The 16,054-nt window shown below is 40.6% G+C and overlaps 1 protein-coding gene across 3 annotated transcripts in view; it reads right to left on the minus strand.

Annotated features, from left to right (window-relative positions):
• The window catches only part of stx8 (syntaxin 8), a 37,052-nt gene that overhangs the window by 15,138 nt on the left and 5,860 nt on the right, over positions 1-16,054 (minus strand). The gene's annotated exons all lie outside the window — the stretch shown is intronic.

Here is a 16,054-nt window from a genome sequence, read left to right on the forward strand (position 1 = left end):
TATTGCATCGTTAGACATTTTCTCACTCCACGGGTAGTGACTGGTGGAGTGATGATGAATGTCTTGCTTACTATATGCATCACGCTCTGTCAATGCAAACTTTGCGTTGGTACGGTCTTTCTCAACCTTGGAATAAATGCATCTTTACAACAATACAAGAAGTTGTAGCCTACTGACCGAAAGAAGCTGTCCACTAATGAATATAAATACTGAACAGTGTGAACAATCTTATTACAAAAGTGCAGTCATTTGGATATGAGGGCGAAAATCCTCCAACAACAACAACAACAAAAAAAAACACAATTTATGCAAATATCCAAATACACGAGCTTGAAAAAACAATGAAGGGCACATGTAGCGTGAACACTACCATCACGTACACAGCTTTCACATTTCCAGTCTTAATCCTAACCATTTGTGTGCCAATTTGAAACTGAAACCGGCTGTGTGTCCACGGCCAGTTTCACCTCCCTAACCCTGCAACGCTTACCAAAAGATCCATCACTGCACATGATGGACAGCAAAAAGAATGACCAGAAGATGAACAACTTTTTTTCGGTTAAAAAAAAAAAAAAAACATACTTCAAAGAAAAGCACATAAATTAAGAAAAACCTCAACACTAGTTCCATTGTAGCACATATAGACCCTTCGGTTTGTACTTGGTAGTAACTAAAGTCATGGTGCTTGCGAATCATGGGGAAAATCCAGTTCATCAAAGGTCTATATTACCACTACACAAACAATACATAACAAGTCAGGGTTTCAAAAATGATCCTGAAAGATTTGAGAGACAGAAGCTGAACAGGGTGCTTTTCTGTTACTGCTGTCTTTGGCATATTACCAAATATATGTTGCTATGTTAGCACTATATTTGTACATACATTTACCCAACACTATATCTGAAACATCATAATAATACTGGATGAGCTGGAGTAGCTCTCAAGAAGGCATCAAGTGTTGACCAAAATCACACAACAGTCATGCTGCAGTTCTTTTGAAAGTCTTTGGCAAGTCTTTGGCAACTGAGCACACCATGCTTTACAGCTGTGGTGAGCTCAGTTGCCAAAGACTTTCTCCTAAAGTCTCCTGTATCTGCATAATTTTATGATATTTCTTGCTGCCACATGGTGTTCCTTATACAGTTCATTACGAGTCTTACAAATGCTTAGAAACAACTTTTGTTGTTTAAGTCTACAAAACCTGGAACAGTTCAGCAATGTGCAGTCACTAGAGAAGAATTGCTTGAAAAAAAATGCAATTAACTGTTTCTGTGTGCAGCTGCCAGATTCACCTGCATCCCTTTTTGTACAGTATATATGGTCAGGCATCAATGAATGCCGTGTATACTATATACAATCAAGTGATCTCCTCTGTTATTTTAGAATTAAAAATAGAGCCTTAAAAACAGAGTGCAGGCCAACAGCAATGGCGAGAAGTCTGATCATTACCAGGCTTTTCTCCAACACCCCTCTTATGGCCAGGTGCCATCGAACAATGTGAGTGTGATGAGCATGAGGGTGCCAGCAGCAGCAGCAGCAGCAGCAGCAGCAGCAGCGTGAGGCAGGGACCACCCTGTCACTGGCACGGCACCTCCAAACCAGTCGCGGTTACACTTCGTCACTACCATCACACTTCATTAGCAAGGACACCCGGGAAGGGGTGACATATTAAAAAAACTGGGAACCAAAAAAAAAAAAAAAAAAACAACAGAAGAAGAAATGAACTAGATTTAATTGGATGAGATTAAGAGAACATGAGAACAGTGAAGTGTACCGTACCACCTTGTTACTGGGCTTTCCATTAAATGATAACAAATATTAGGACCGATGCAAACAAAGTCTATAAAAAGTAATTTCAAAGAAAAATAACAGCTGATTACAATATTTTTTTTTATAGAGAGTTAGAGAGACCATGAATTTGTCACTAATTGAACAATTGTGTTCTAATTGAAATGATTTGACTCTAGTAACTCAACATCCCCCATGGTGAGAGGAGCTTCCCGGCAATACGCTGGCTGGCGGAGGAGTTATGGAGGGACTTTGATCTTCATGCCAGACCCTGTTTCACTCGTAATGCACTCACACACATGGAGACACACATGCTCTCATGCACAGACGCTGACACACGTGTATACACACTCTGGTCTACGGGCCTCGTGCAAAGAGACACACCCCAATCACGCACGCAAACAGAGGAAGGCGAACACATTTCCTGGATATGACATGCTTCCGACATGACTTTGAGACAGGGAAGGAGTCATCTTCTCTCACAGTGCCGCTCAGAGGGAGCAGCAACCAATAAAGAGCTGTACCATCCCAAACAGAGGTGTTTAATTGTGGAAAATAAAAGTTTGGGCCAGTTGGTATTTATTTCGCTGAATATATACCAACAGAGATGCTGTTCAGGCTGATTTAGATATGATGGGATCAAATCTGGATCTTGCACTGTGTATGAGCACTCTTTTTAGTTGTCAATATATTTCTTAAGTTCAACCTTTACACAAAGCATGAACTTCATCTTTGTTGGAAAGCCCAGACTGCAATACTTGCACCTGAGCAGTAACATAAACAAATGCCTAATTATTGCACCTCTGCTTCCCTGTTGCTGAGGTGAGGAATCAGCCCTTAATAAAACAGTAGGAGCGAAGAGCAAGAGAGGGGCAAAGCACACCGTGCCACAATGTGGTTTCCATTCTTACACAGTGTGCCCACATATGGATAGAACCTAAAGACAAACAAAGATAAATACAGACACAAGTCCCTACTGCTAAGGCTCTTACATGACATCTGCACATGCTGCATCTTTTACTGAGCCATTTACTTGACTATATATATATATATATATATATATATATATATATATATATATATTTTCCATTTGTGGTGCTCAATTTTCGCTGTTGTTTTCCTTTCTGTTAGTTACACCGTGCACTGTGAAACCTGATTCAAAATACATTGTTTAAATACACTTATGAATTACAGTAATGCTTTTTGAATTTGAAATTGACAAATTGTGGTGTGAGTTGGAATGTGTGCAAACTAAGGTGGCAATAGAAATGAACCGCTGAATTTCATGGATACCACAATGAGCCACCACTATGACTGAACAACTTTCCAAGCCAACAGCCTCCCACACGATTGCGGGCATCTGAGAGTGGTGCATGGTACTAAGGAAACAGCAACAAGACCACATGCCCCATTGTGGGCTATTTGCACGTAAGATCGTGGCTGGATGCACAGACAATTACAGACAGTGAAAAACCACTTGCATGTTGCACACGTTACTGTAAGTGATTGTACTCTCTCTTCTCCCATGAATCAATGAAACACGCCAACACAAGTCTCGTAATCATACTGTACCTAATAAATTAGACGGAGCATTACGTGTCTCCAGTACAGCCACCTAAACAGCTGCACCTACAGCTGTCATGTAATTACACAAATCTTCCAACTGATGAGCAAATAGGAGGAAGTCCTGATTTAAGGAGAGGGAGAAAGCTCCCCAGAGGAATTAAACAAATTAACAAGTCTTGTGTGAGATTATATGACCCCCTCTTCATCTGCTCTGAACTTGGCTCATTCCGCCACCATAAGACAAAAAAGCACAGATAACTTAAATCATTCCATTTGTTGGGTCTAATCCCAGAGTTTCACTGAGGACCAGGACTGGTGAGCCACCATTGCCTCTACTGCCCACTAGTGGGTTCATGTGTGGGTTGCATGAGACAGCAGGGGATACCGTAGATGGCTGATGCTTTAAACTTCATGAGAGAGTAACGGTAATGTTTTGGCTACAAAACCAGGAAAAATTTACACGGTGCAGATATAATTTGACAATTATCGCTTTCAATTTGAAGTGGTAGTCAGACACTGAATGAATACTTGATACACTAGTAAAACAACTGCAAAGGGCCCTGCCTAATATGCGGTTGGTCCTTTGGGTGCCCTCACAACAGCTACAAGCCACCGAGGCATGGAGTCAGCAAGACCTCTGAAGGTGCCCTGCGAGAGCTTAAGTTGCGAGCTGGATGCAAGCCGATATGGCCCTTGTCAAAGTCGTTCAGGTCTTTACACCTGGTCATATCTCCTGCATCAACACACTGCTTACAAGAACTGACTGTACCGTCTCTTCTAATATATCTATTCCTTGACATGTGCTGTTGGAAGATCCATTCTATTCTATTCTTCTGTGATTGTTGTGTGCTAAGTGGATCTTTTCTGTCCCTCGACCCCCCCACCCACCCATTGCTGCAGCAGGTCCTTGAGTGCACCTGATGCCACTCGTTTGGTAGGTGAAGAGAGCAGAACTGGGAAGAAAGGTACAGCCCTTAGCAAGTACTGCCAATTGTGCTGGTGGTGTTGTTGTTGCTGAGCTCAGTACTTTACTACCTCCATGAGGAGATAGAGGCTGTTGTTGTCTTTGTGTTTTGATATGCTTTATAGTTGAGTAAAGTGAGGTTATTTGTGGTTTGTGTTATTGTGTAAGCCTACTGCTGTAGGATTCATACAGCACAAACACACAGTATGCCTCGTCATTATCGTGACTGATACTTTACATGGATTACCATGGACCACAAAAATGTCATAAGAAAACAACCCACCAAAGGATATCAAAACTATATTAGCCTTCATTACTTGTGTATGTTTATGTTGTGTTTATGCTAGTGTGGATGGTGTGCGCCTATGCTCCCATTAAAAGCACTGCTTGTCTCAGAGGTGTCACAATACTAGCTGGGATTAAGCCAAGAGCGAAACAGATGAGAATGATTAGATCTAAAGCCTTTTTTAGTGCGTGAACAAACGTTCAGAACACAAATCAGATGTCATGGTATGGACTTTTGGATGTTTTCGGTAACTCTTTTCGGTTTCTCTTGCGTTTCCTGTTTTTATTTTGTAAGCTCTACCTTGGTGTTTTGTTTCCTGCTTTACTTCCTGTCTTTGTTTTCCCTCTGATTGTTTGATTGGTTTCTCCTTGTGTGTTCCTCCCTCATTAGTTTCACATGTGTCTCATTTACCCCTCAGCCCATGTTTGTATATACACTCATCAACCACAACATTAAAACCACCTGCCCTTATATTGTTTAGTTCTCCCTTTTTCCTCCCACAAGGTTTGGGTGAATTGGGCAATGGACACAGTCCTATCGTGTCTGGCACCAGGACATTAGTAGGGGAGTCTTTGGGGCCTGTGGGTTAAGGGGAGCGGACTCTGTGGATCAAGCTTGTTCCAGAGCATCTCACAGATACTTGATCAGTATGGGAAATTGACAGTTTGGAAACTGAGTCCACAGCTTGGACTATTTTTCATCTTTTTGGAGTGGTGTAGAAGTTTTAATGTTGTGGCTGATCGATGTCTTTCCCTTTGTCAAGTCATCTGTAGAGCAAACCATTTGTTTCTCAGTATTCCAGTCTGTTTTTCCTAATTCCATGTACCTTGGGTTTTGATTTCTCTTTTTATTTGGATTTTTACCAGTTTTGTATTTTACCTGCCTACCCTACGGCGCTTTTGGTTCTTTTGTTTCCTGATCCTGCCACCTCTTGTGTCTTGCGTTTTGGCTCTGTCTCACCCTAAACATAACATCAGATGTCATACTTTTACACCAGCAGGCCAATAAATTACTTCTTGTTTTATTTGTGAGCTGAGGTTTTGAAACCAGGTTTTTAATCTTTTGTCCAGGGGAGATTCCAGTTTAGTCTGTAGATAATGCCTCATGCAGTGATAAAGGGTAACAGATAGAAATGGATAAGCACATGAAGCATTTCCCACATGAAAGGTTTTGTTCTAGAAAGGCAACACATCACTGACACATTTTGCAGCATGATTAAAGACTTGGAACAGCTTATAATGGTACAGCAATGTATCACTTTGAAGGTTAGGTGATCGCTATCTCTTTAAAAAAAAAAAAAAAACACACCTGACCCTGGCTATCATTGCCTCTCCAATGCTTTAACAATATGAAGTATATGTTATGTCTACCGTTACCTTGCACACATTTTTTACGACATAAAAAGCATCTTGGTTTTCAAAGATGATTATTAATATTTCATCATTCCATTAGGTCTTAATTTAACAATTAAGACCTTGACAATTTTGTTTTCTTTGCAATAACTTAAGACTTAAGAATATTCTGTCTGCTGACAAAATAATTTCATTACATTGCACCATATTTGACTTCACGTTCCCATTTTCTGCTTCATCATTACCATGTCTCATGCTGTCCTTCCCAGTCTTCTATCCCGTTTTTCTTACTCATTCTCCTTCTATTTGCCCCCACCCCACCCCACCCACTCATTGCAGAAATTCTCCATCACTTCACTGTCTTTGCAGAGTCCGTAAGATTAGCCCACCGTGTTCACCACCGCACAGTGTATGTGTGTGTTTCTGTTATCATGCGTGTGAGGTCCTGTATCAACCTCAATCCCGTCTCTGACTGGCCAGTGGCTTTTTAGCTGCTCATGCAGATAGAAATATGACCCGCGTGCCAATCACAACCTGACAACATGTGCTGGACATGTGGAGTATGCTTTCAGTACAAACACAATGATCTCACACTCAGACAAGGCACTTACACTTTCAAACATATACCCTCAGCTCTGTGCACACACACTCAGTGCAGGCTGCTAGAAAACAGATGGATGTGCACTTGCACACACGCATAAACACATAAAAATGCCCATTAAATGAAGGTGCAATCTTCCCCCCTGTGCTTAAATGGGAACCACGTGCTGCTTGTGGGTCGAGGCAGACTTAGTAAAGTAAGTTCTTCCACTCATTATGTGGGATGACCCGTGCTTCCCTGAGGCTGGGGAGAGCGTAAGGCAGCTCTCCGCTCGTCGGCCCTTTGAACGTAGCCTCCAAACCGGAGCGGTTAGCAATTAAATAAACAGAGGGGAAGATCTGTTCCCGCTGTCACTTGCGTTAGCCAAAAGGAACCCGCCAGGCCAAGGGCTGAGTCAGTCCAAGGTACCATTAAATGGCAGGGAATCCTTTGCCCAGAGCCAGAGGAACTGGCAGCTGAAACTGCAGAGGTTCCCAACCATCAGTACCACCAGCACATATGGCTAATGTGCTTCCCCTGGACAATCAACCCACAAATGCTCTCCAGGGAAAACAGCAAAGTATCAACATTAGTTTGCTGCTAAATTGTACACACGCACTAGACATGTCTCCGCAAAAAAAAAAAGAAAAGAAAAAAAGAAGCCAGACCAAATCATAACATTCGCCTCAGGCAATCTAGTAAGGTAATCCAGTGGACAGTGTCATATATGTTTAAAAGGTGATATTTATATATGAATATTTTTTTATGACTACCATGTTTACTCACACTGTTGTATGGCCAACAGTAAAGTTCTTGCTCTCTTTAACAGTAATTTTCCAAACAATTTCCATAGGGGTATGACTACATCCAAATCTAAATATAACTGTATTACAAAGAAGCTGCACAACTGGCAAGCTTTTCATAAATTACATGACATTTGCATATAAAAGGTCTTATCATTTAAGGTGTTGGGGTAATAAAAATAAATAAAAAAAATGTTTTCATTCATTCATTCATTTTCTGTAACCCCTTGTCCTGTGAAGAGCTGCAGGGGGGCTGGAGCCTATCCCAGCTTACATCGGGAGAGGGGCAGGGTACACCCTGGACAGGTCGCTAGTCTATCTCAGGGCTAACACAGAGAGACAGACAACCATTCACACTCACACGCACACCTACGGCCAATTTAGAATCACCAATTAACCTAATGAGCATGTCTTTGGACAGTGGGAGGAAGCTGGAGTACCCAGAGAGAACCCACACAGACACAGGGAGAACATGCAAACTCCACACAAAAAGGCCCCAGTTGGCCCATGGCTATTTATGTTTTGTGTCTCCCAAACAAGTAACACAAGTGCCAGTGCTGGTCAAATCTCTTTATGTTCTGTTGCACCTGGTTGTACTACCTTTTTTGAACTAACAATGCTTTCTTGCGTCTCTAATAAACATATGACGTATATGGTATTCAATGTGATAATGCAAAATGTGTAAATTAGGAGTGTTTGTGTGGAGAAAGAACAGATGCTGAGGCGAGGCAACAAAGCTTTAAATAAGATGAAAAAGAGGAAATGAGATGAGGCTCTACCTCTATATAGTACGAATGAACGAAATGTGAAAAAGCAGGGGCTGTCCAATAAATTCAAATGTTAACAGCGGGAGATTGATTAAAAATCTTTAGAACAGATATAATACTGATTGCAGAATCTGTGATGAGAGAGAACTCATAAGAACAGCTTTCATGTTACCAAGACAGTTTAAAAAGACAGATTACCCAAAGATGTGGACAAAAGACCAAGCCCTTCAAAGAACACACACAGTCCAGTCAGTGTTCGTTTCCAAGTGTTGTCTCATCTTCTGCTTTCAAGAAGGTGGTGGGACAGACGGGTGAAATCATACTTCCTCTGACCTTTTTTTTTTTTTTTTTTTTTAAATCATTCCTTATTACTGTCCACGTTTCCGTGAATAATGCACAATTGATAGTTTGTTAAAAAGCCTGTGACTGCCAGTATGGTGGCGGTGCATGTAGTGGAGGATGGATGGTCTAAGGAGTGGACAAGAAACAACCTCACCCACTCTCTCAACAGGCCTGTTGGTGGACATCTGGAAGGGATCCGGGTCTACAGATGAGCTAAGCAGGACTGACCACACCTCACTCCTGCATCATACTGTCTCCATCACATACAGATTAAATATGGTGAGTGAAGTACTATAAATTGGTGTGTCACTTCAAAGAAAGAACTAGACACATCTAGGTACATGTTAACATGTCATCGTCTGTTATTTTGTGATTCTTTTGCATAACCTCTCTAATGCAGTTCAGAATTCGCAATGCTTACATCAGCGTTTCAACCAGCATCGTCACAGCTGGGGTTAATGGATGGGCACTTAAGACCCCTCCTGTAATAAAGCAATTTGCGCGTCACTCATTGATTTGCAGTCAACATTTGGCAAGCTGCTCTGGTTGCCAAGGTGACCCTCTTGTGTATTTCCCAGCCTAAATGTCTCTGCGTCCAAGCTTACTATCAGCATTCCATTGAATTTGGTGGTCACCTCAGTCAAATCACATGGTGTTTTGTCTGGTGTCACCATATCGCTGCTAGTTTCGTTAATGGTGTCCTTCCATTAAAAACTGTCTTATTTCTGGAAAAAAATGCAGCAAAATGGATTGTTAAAGGAATATGCTGGCACAAGTGTTTTATTGCTAAAAATACTTCAGCTCAACACACTCACTCACTTCTTCTCATCCATTTCCAGCTAAAATCGCCCCAAAGAAACATCAGCCCCCACAAAAATGCAAAGTCAGGATCATTTGATCCATAGAGCTGTAGCGTTTTTGGTTGTTAATGTACTACAATATCCCTTACGCAATAACACTGAGAACCCTATAGTATACCCTATGTATAAAATACTTTGGAGCATTATTTGCAACAACAGGATCTGCATTAAAATTTGCTCTGTACCTTCTGCATTTTGTCAACACACTGTATTACAATCATAACAACCAACCAGAATTTAAGACACATACACCAGAAATAACTTGTTAGGTTAACTGGTGATTCCAAATTGGCCGTAAGTGTACATGTGAGTGTAAATGGTTGTCTGTCTCTTTGTTAGCCCTGTGATAGACTAGGGACCTTTCCGAGGTGTACCTGCCTCTTGCCCAGTGACAACTGGCTCAAAGTGCTGTCACCTTCATATCTTCTGTTGATGTTGGACTGTTAATAATAACTTGTTACATTAAAACAATACATCAATAAATAATAGAAAATAAATATTACCTATTGTGATGTCGTGGGTTAAAATAATCTATCACCTGTTTGAAATAGGCGGCTGAAAAACTGTATCCATTATCAGTATTTCACCTGGTGAGTTTATTGAAGGCAATGAGAATTCTGTCTTTGCTGAACACAGTTCACAATGGTATGGAAAGGCTAACATTGGTAAGATTTATTATTTATTTTTTTTACTTTAACGGTGACAAGTGACAGTGCTAAACCAGGTCTAAATGGCATACCATGTGTCTCCACCATCACTCTCATACTCTCTACTGCTACATATCAGCTCATTATCAACTCCTCCTGGAGTTTGAGCAGTTCTGCCACTGACTTTTTAATGTGAGGCCTTTCTGGCTAAGAACTGTCACCAGCACACATTTGCTCCAGATGGATTGAGGTAAATCAAAGCCATGATCATGAACAAAGACTTGTTAAGAAAGAACCACGTAGGGGAAAAACAAACACACTCTTAGAGTGAAAGCCTCCAACATGTTAGTATGTAATAAAAATAAATGAAAAGATTTAAGAGATTCTGATTATATCCTTCCAAATTTTGAGATAAATCTTATATTCCCATATTTAACTTCAGCAACCTGTGTTTATACCTTTGGTTCACATATGAATTTCGTAGATTGCTACTATATAGACAACACAGAGTATAACTGATATGTCGTGAAACCTAAATTGATGTTTACATATTACAAAAGCAACAAATCTGTGTTTAATGGTAGAGTGTGCGTGTGTGTGTGCGTGTGTGTGATAGAAAATAAGCTACTGGCACTGAGCCATGGAGTCAGAAAACACACATAAGGAAACATTCAGACAGCCTTTTTATGTACGGAGTATTCATGCAATGCACCACACTCCAAGGAACTCCCAAAGACTTTCAGATCAGTCACTGCTTATCTTGCCTTTGCATGACCGTGAAGAAATTCTACACAAAAAAAGCCGGTGAAATCGCTTCTGCACACTATTCTAACCTCCAATGAAACTGTGAAGAATAGACACATAAAAACAACATACCCAAAAATAACACTACTAAAACAGGTTGCATTTTAAGACGGACAAATTCAAAATCCACAGTCTGTGAATGAGAGGAGAGGCCTCAGTCCACTGAGGGAAACAAAAGGAGGCGTGATTGATGAAATGTCTTCAGTGCTCCAAAATGTTAATTTCCTTACTGTGCTTAAACCAGATTATTCATCACTTGCCATGGGTTGATTTGACCCGAGTCCCTCATTTCATTGTTAGACAGCCTCTTCTTCACAACTCTCTCACTGTGACACCAAAAGGTTGGAGACAAAGATGGACACAGGAAAGGATAAATCGAGGAATAAGGACGCAGGGACTCGTGATTGATCGTTGGAGGATGGTGCAGAAGTTTCGTGGTGCATCTTTCTTTGTTTTTTTCTTCCCATCACACACCTATTGATATCAACGTAGTTTATGTTTTTTATTTAAATCTTCTGTAACTGTTTTAATCAGTTTAAACACAAAAACATGAAAAAGCACTTCGAGAGTACCTTAAAGCTGCCATTTTCAGATGAGAAATTAAACTATTATAGAGAACATTATGCCTCCATCATGCACAGCTCCCAAATATTCACAAAGTCAAACAACATTCAGCCAGTCTGGTGGTCACACAAGATGACTCTCTCTTTTGCGGCTCATTGCAAGCTTGACATTCCTTTGATGGCAACACTCTTTTGAACATCACATTATGACTCCATGCATTTCCATGCCGTCTGGAAAACACTACTCACTACTGCCAGCCTCACTTTCAAACGGAGCGAATCAAACAAACAATAAATCAATCTGCAGCTCCAACCACACAGGCTTTCTGCCTTAGTGCCATCATAAGTATGGTTTATTTGCTCACTGAGCTGTTTCTTACAGCAGAATCAAGAGGAGGCCTACGTTCTCTGGAGAAGCTGCTGATGTCACTGTGCTGTAGCAGTAAGTGCATCTCTCATCTGCCTCCACTGTTTACTTGGAAGCCACTAGTGCTGCTCATATCGGCCCAACACATGGTCTGCCAACGCAAAATCAAATCAGTGATTTCATTCTTAGTCAGAAATTAACTCTAACATGACATTTTTTAGAAACTGACTCATTACAATTCGCTTTAAAATGTCCATGAATAACCTTACGGTAAGGTTATTCATGCCATTCTTAGGTAAGTTACCTAAGAATGGCAATATACATCGATCAGGCATAACATTACAACCACTGACAGGAGAAGTAAATAACATTGACCATCTTATGACAATACAATGGTCTGCTGTGAAACTTTTGGACCTGGCATTCATGTGGATGTTACTTAGACATGTAGCACCCACCTAGACCAGACCAGGAACCCCCACCCCATAGCAATGACACTTCTTGATGGCAGCAGCCATCCCCAGCAGGATGTAGCCTGACACAGACACACACACAAAAACAGTTTAGGAACAACTGAAAAAACATGAAGAACAGCACAAGGTGTTGACCTGGCCTCCAAATTCACTAGATCCCAAACTGAATCTGAAATCTTAATATCAAGGATGAAAATAAGGGTCGGGACAAAGGTCATGGGTTTGGTGGTTAATCTGAGACGTGACCTCTCAGAAGTCCGAGCTCCGTTCAGAATTCCATCAGGATGTATGTACAGTATATGTAGGGAACAAATGGCAAGAACTTTTCTTGAATTGTTTGTGTGTAATGAACTCTGGTGAGAAGAGTTAGGTAAGCTGGGAATTTCTGATGATCTTCAAGGAAGGAGAGAGGTGGTGGAAAAGAGATAAACTTGTTCATTAGAGGGATTTGTGCAGAATGCCTGATTGCAATGAAGCAGTAAGGTGTTATTGTGTCTTTTTACATCACACGGTTATGAGGTGAGATGTACTTGCAGTACATTGTATAGTGTATATATTTCATAGCTGCAGCATTTCACCACCAGTCAAGTCCAATTCAGAATAAGACATTAATATCAGACAAATGACACAGCCCATTTAAAAGAAAAACTAATTTAATAAGCCGCCAACTGTCTGGCACTCATAAAACTAAACTCTCATGAACTAATGTCACTGTTCCAGGCCACATTATGAGAAACATCAACACCAATAAAGTAAAATGAATGTCGATATTTCTGTGTGGTGAGAGAAACTACCGCTGATGTAAGCCATTTTAGTTGGTTTGTAGGTCTATTTTCAGCAACATTTAATGTGGAAAAGAAAACATTAGAAATCTTCAGTAAAATTTTGTGGGAAATGTAGACATAAAACAGATGACAGCACATCATTTAAATAACTGAAACATAGTTAACACAGGATTGAATTTATTTTTTTATATATCATTGGCAAATAGGATGGAAAATCTGCAGTTTGCATGGATTGGTATTACGTGCCACCAAGCAGACAATGACAATGAGATAACTTGTCTGCTTATTCATTTCCGAATTTCAGTCAATTGTGATCCAGTTAAGACTGAGAGGGATGTAAGTGAGGGCTTTGGGTTCATCTTTAAACCTCTAAAAAAGGTCATCTTCAATGCTGACCTCAGCCGGAATTGTTTCCCGAAAAGGAAATGACTGCAACCTCCACTGCACTTCGGTCATGAGTTGAGCAGCCCAACTACAAAGAGCTTAATCTATTTATAGGAAAACACTGCTACAGTACACTGATCAGGGGGAAAAGGAACCCCACAAGACGGAAAGACAGTCGGACGCCAAGGTTATGCGCCAACTGTCAAGATCAACAAGAAGCCTTGCCATTCTCCTGCTTTACGTATTCAATCCATTTCCTCTGCCTCTCAAAGACATTCAGCTATACTCACTTTTTACATCCTTGATTTCAATATTTAATACGAGTGAAAAACGCGGCACCTACAAAGCTGATTCATTGAGTCTTAATGCCTAATATTGAGACAAACCGTACCAGAACACAGCACACTTTAAACATGGCTTGTATCTAGGCAGAGTTAATTCTATTATAATGAGGGCATAAAAGCTACGTTCCTGGCATACTGGATTAACTACCCAAGAGAAGGAGAGAAGGCTGGGTGTTTAGGGTGGCAAAGGCACATGATTCTCTTTAAACACACATCAGCTCACGAACTGTAATTTTGTAATAAATACAACCACCATAGCAACAGTCCTAATACACTGTAAGATGGAAGAAATGGATGCTTCATAACAGAGTGGAAGGTGATTATGGACCTACGGGTAAATGATGAAGATACCGGCTTTGTATACAGTCTTCTACTACAATGGACTCTGAACCATGGCTGTTCATTTTGTGATGTTTAATTTTGACTTTCTTAATTAACTGGCAAAAGCTAAGAATTTGAAATTATTCAAATACTTGTATGTGTTTGTTCTAAGGAAAACCCAATAAACACTAAAGTATAAAAAAAGAGGATTGTTGGAGGACAACATGCAAGACAGACCCTGCAAAAATCAAAACCTGGCGTCAACAGGCCATACAAAAGGACAAATGATTTTGACGTAAATAGTGAACATAGATTCAGTGGAGTGTGCGAGGAGCTTAGAGCGGTCTGTCAGATTTTATTACACTTTGTCAACACCCCGCATGTCCCCAGGTACGAGTTACGTTCATGCACCATAATTGTCTTCTGTAGGAAACTATATATTGCAACATAATCTCAATGATTACCATAGCAAGTCATGAAAAAAAACAGGTGGTAATGAGTCCAGGCTTCTACAAATTTGCATGGTTTGGGTTTCAACACATGGAGTCCATTACCCACAGGTGGCATATTTTTGGCCTTTACAGAACTAAAGAGCTGTGTTCCCAGCAAATCTGCCTTTAAAAGCCATGTCTTGTGAGCTCTAAAAATGGGAACAGTGACAGGTCATTGTTTCCAGAGCCAGAATAACTTGCCCTATCGCTTAGTGGAACTAGTGGAACTCTCAGCTACAGTCCTTCTATCTCTCATTCTGGCTCATGTTGTCGAAAACACTGAAAACTGCATGAAAAACCATGACGAAACATGGCAGTTGAAGCATCAGAGCAGTGATCCTATGATTTAATACACTAACATAGCAGCAGACGTTCCTTTTTTTCGCTTCCCTTCTCTCCTCATTGTCAGTGAACATCCGTTAAACATCTGTCATTCTTTCCCAGCAGAGGGGAAGGTCATACATTTCCACGCCTAGATCTCTCAGTTACACAGTCTTGCACTTGTTTGGGCACAACTTCTCAGACAGGATATTACAGGATAGTACAACGCCTTCAACTCCCAACTGGAAGCAGGTCATCAAAGCAGAAACAGACCATAACTGTACTGTAGGTGTACAAGACAAATGAGTGGCTGGTTACGAATCCCCTCTGAGGTTAATGAAAGAAAGAATACTTCATTTAATGTTATGTCTGTCTCAGACTTGTATAATTTGTTTTATAAAGTCAAGAATATCTCTCTGTTGAGATTTAAGCTTCATCACCTTGTGTCTTTCTAACTGTAAAACTTGGAACAACCGATTTAAAAGGGCCTGATAATTAGTGATACCACATACTAGATTTGAGAATAACTTACCAAGAAGAAAGAAATATAAAGTCTAAAGTTTACCCACATCTGCTCAAGTGTCTGTGCCAAGAATCTTGGCTATAGCGTAAGTTAGACTCACCGATCCTTTATTAGTGCTGTAGGTTCAATGATCTAGTTTCCTCTCGTTGACTTATTTCTGAGCTGTGACATTTCACTCTCTGCTTGTCAGCTGAGAAGTTAATGCATGTTCTGGTCTCACTGTCAGTGTAAACATTAGAGATAGCCGTCATGATTAAATAAACGCTAAGAATACATGTGTACATCTTCGATGTAAGGCAACACTGTCAGGAGTTGGCCTATTCACTGCTACAGTCTCCCCGGGAGCAATGCATTAAAGTATCTAATTGTTCGCCGCTTGACAAATGATCATCTCTAAATCTTATGTCTCAAGTACCGCCTGTCTAAGCAGAAAAACAGCAGTCTATAGCAGTGCACTGCATTCTGTACAGTACATTCTACCTGTGATGGAAGCTATTTATAGGCTGAGGAGCGCTGTTTTGCCAGGAATAGCTCAAAAGCACCATTCGCTCTGAGCAGCTCTGATTCCAGGACAAAAAGCTCCTACAGATTTTTCACCTTATTTAAGTTGCATGAACGGAAAGTTCACATTTCTTTGTTGGATATCGTTAAATATTGGGTCACTCACTCTGGCAACAGGGGTTTTAGGGTACAAGTGTAAATGTGCGTGCATACTGGTGTGAA

This window comes from Chelon labrosus (genome assembly GCF_963514085.1).
Source record: "Chelon labrosus genome assembly, chromosome: 2".
NCBI classification, from domain to species: domain Eukaryota; kingdom Metazoa; phylum Chordata; class Actinopteri; order Mugiliformes; family Mugilidae; genus Chelon; species Chelon labrosus.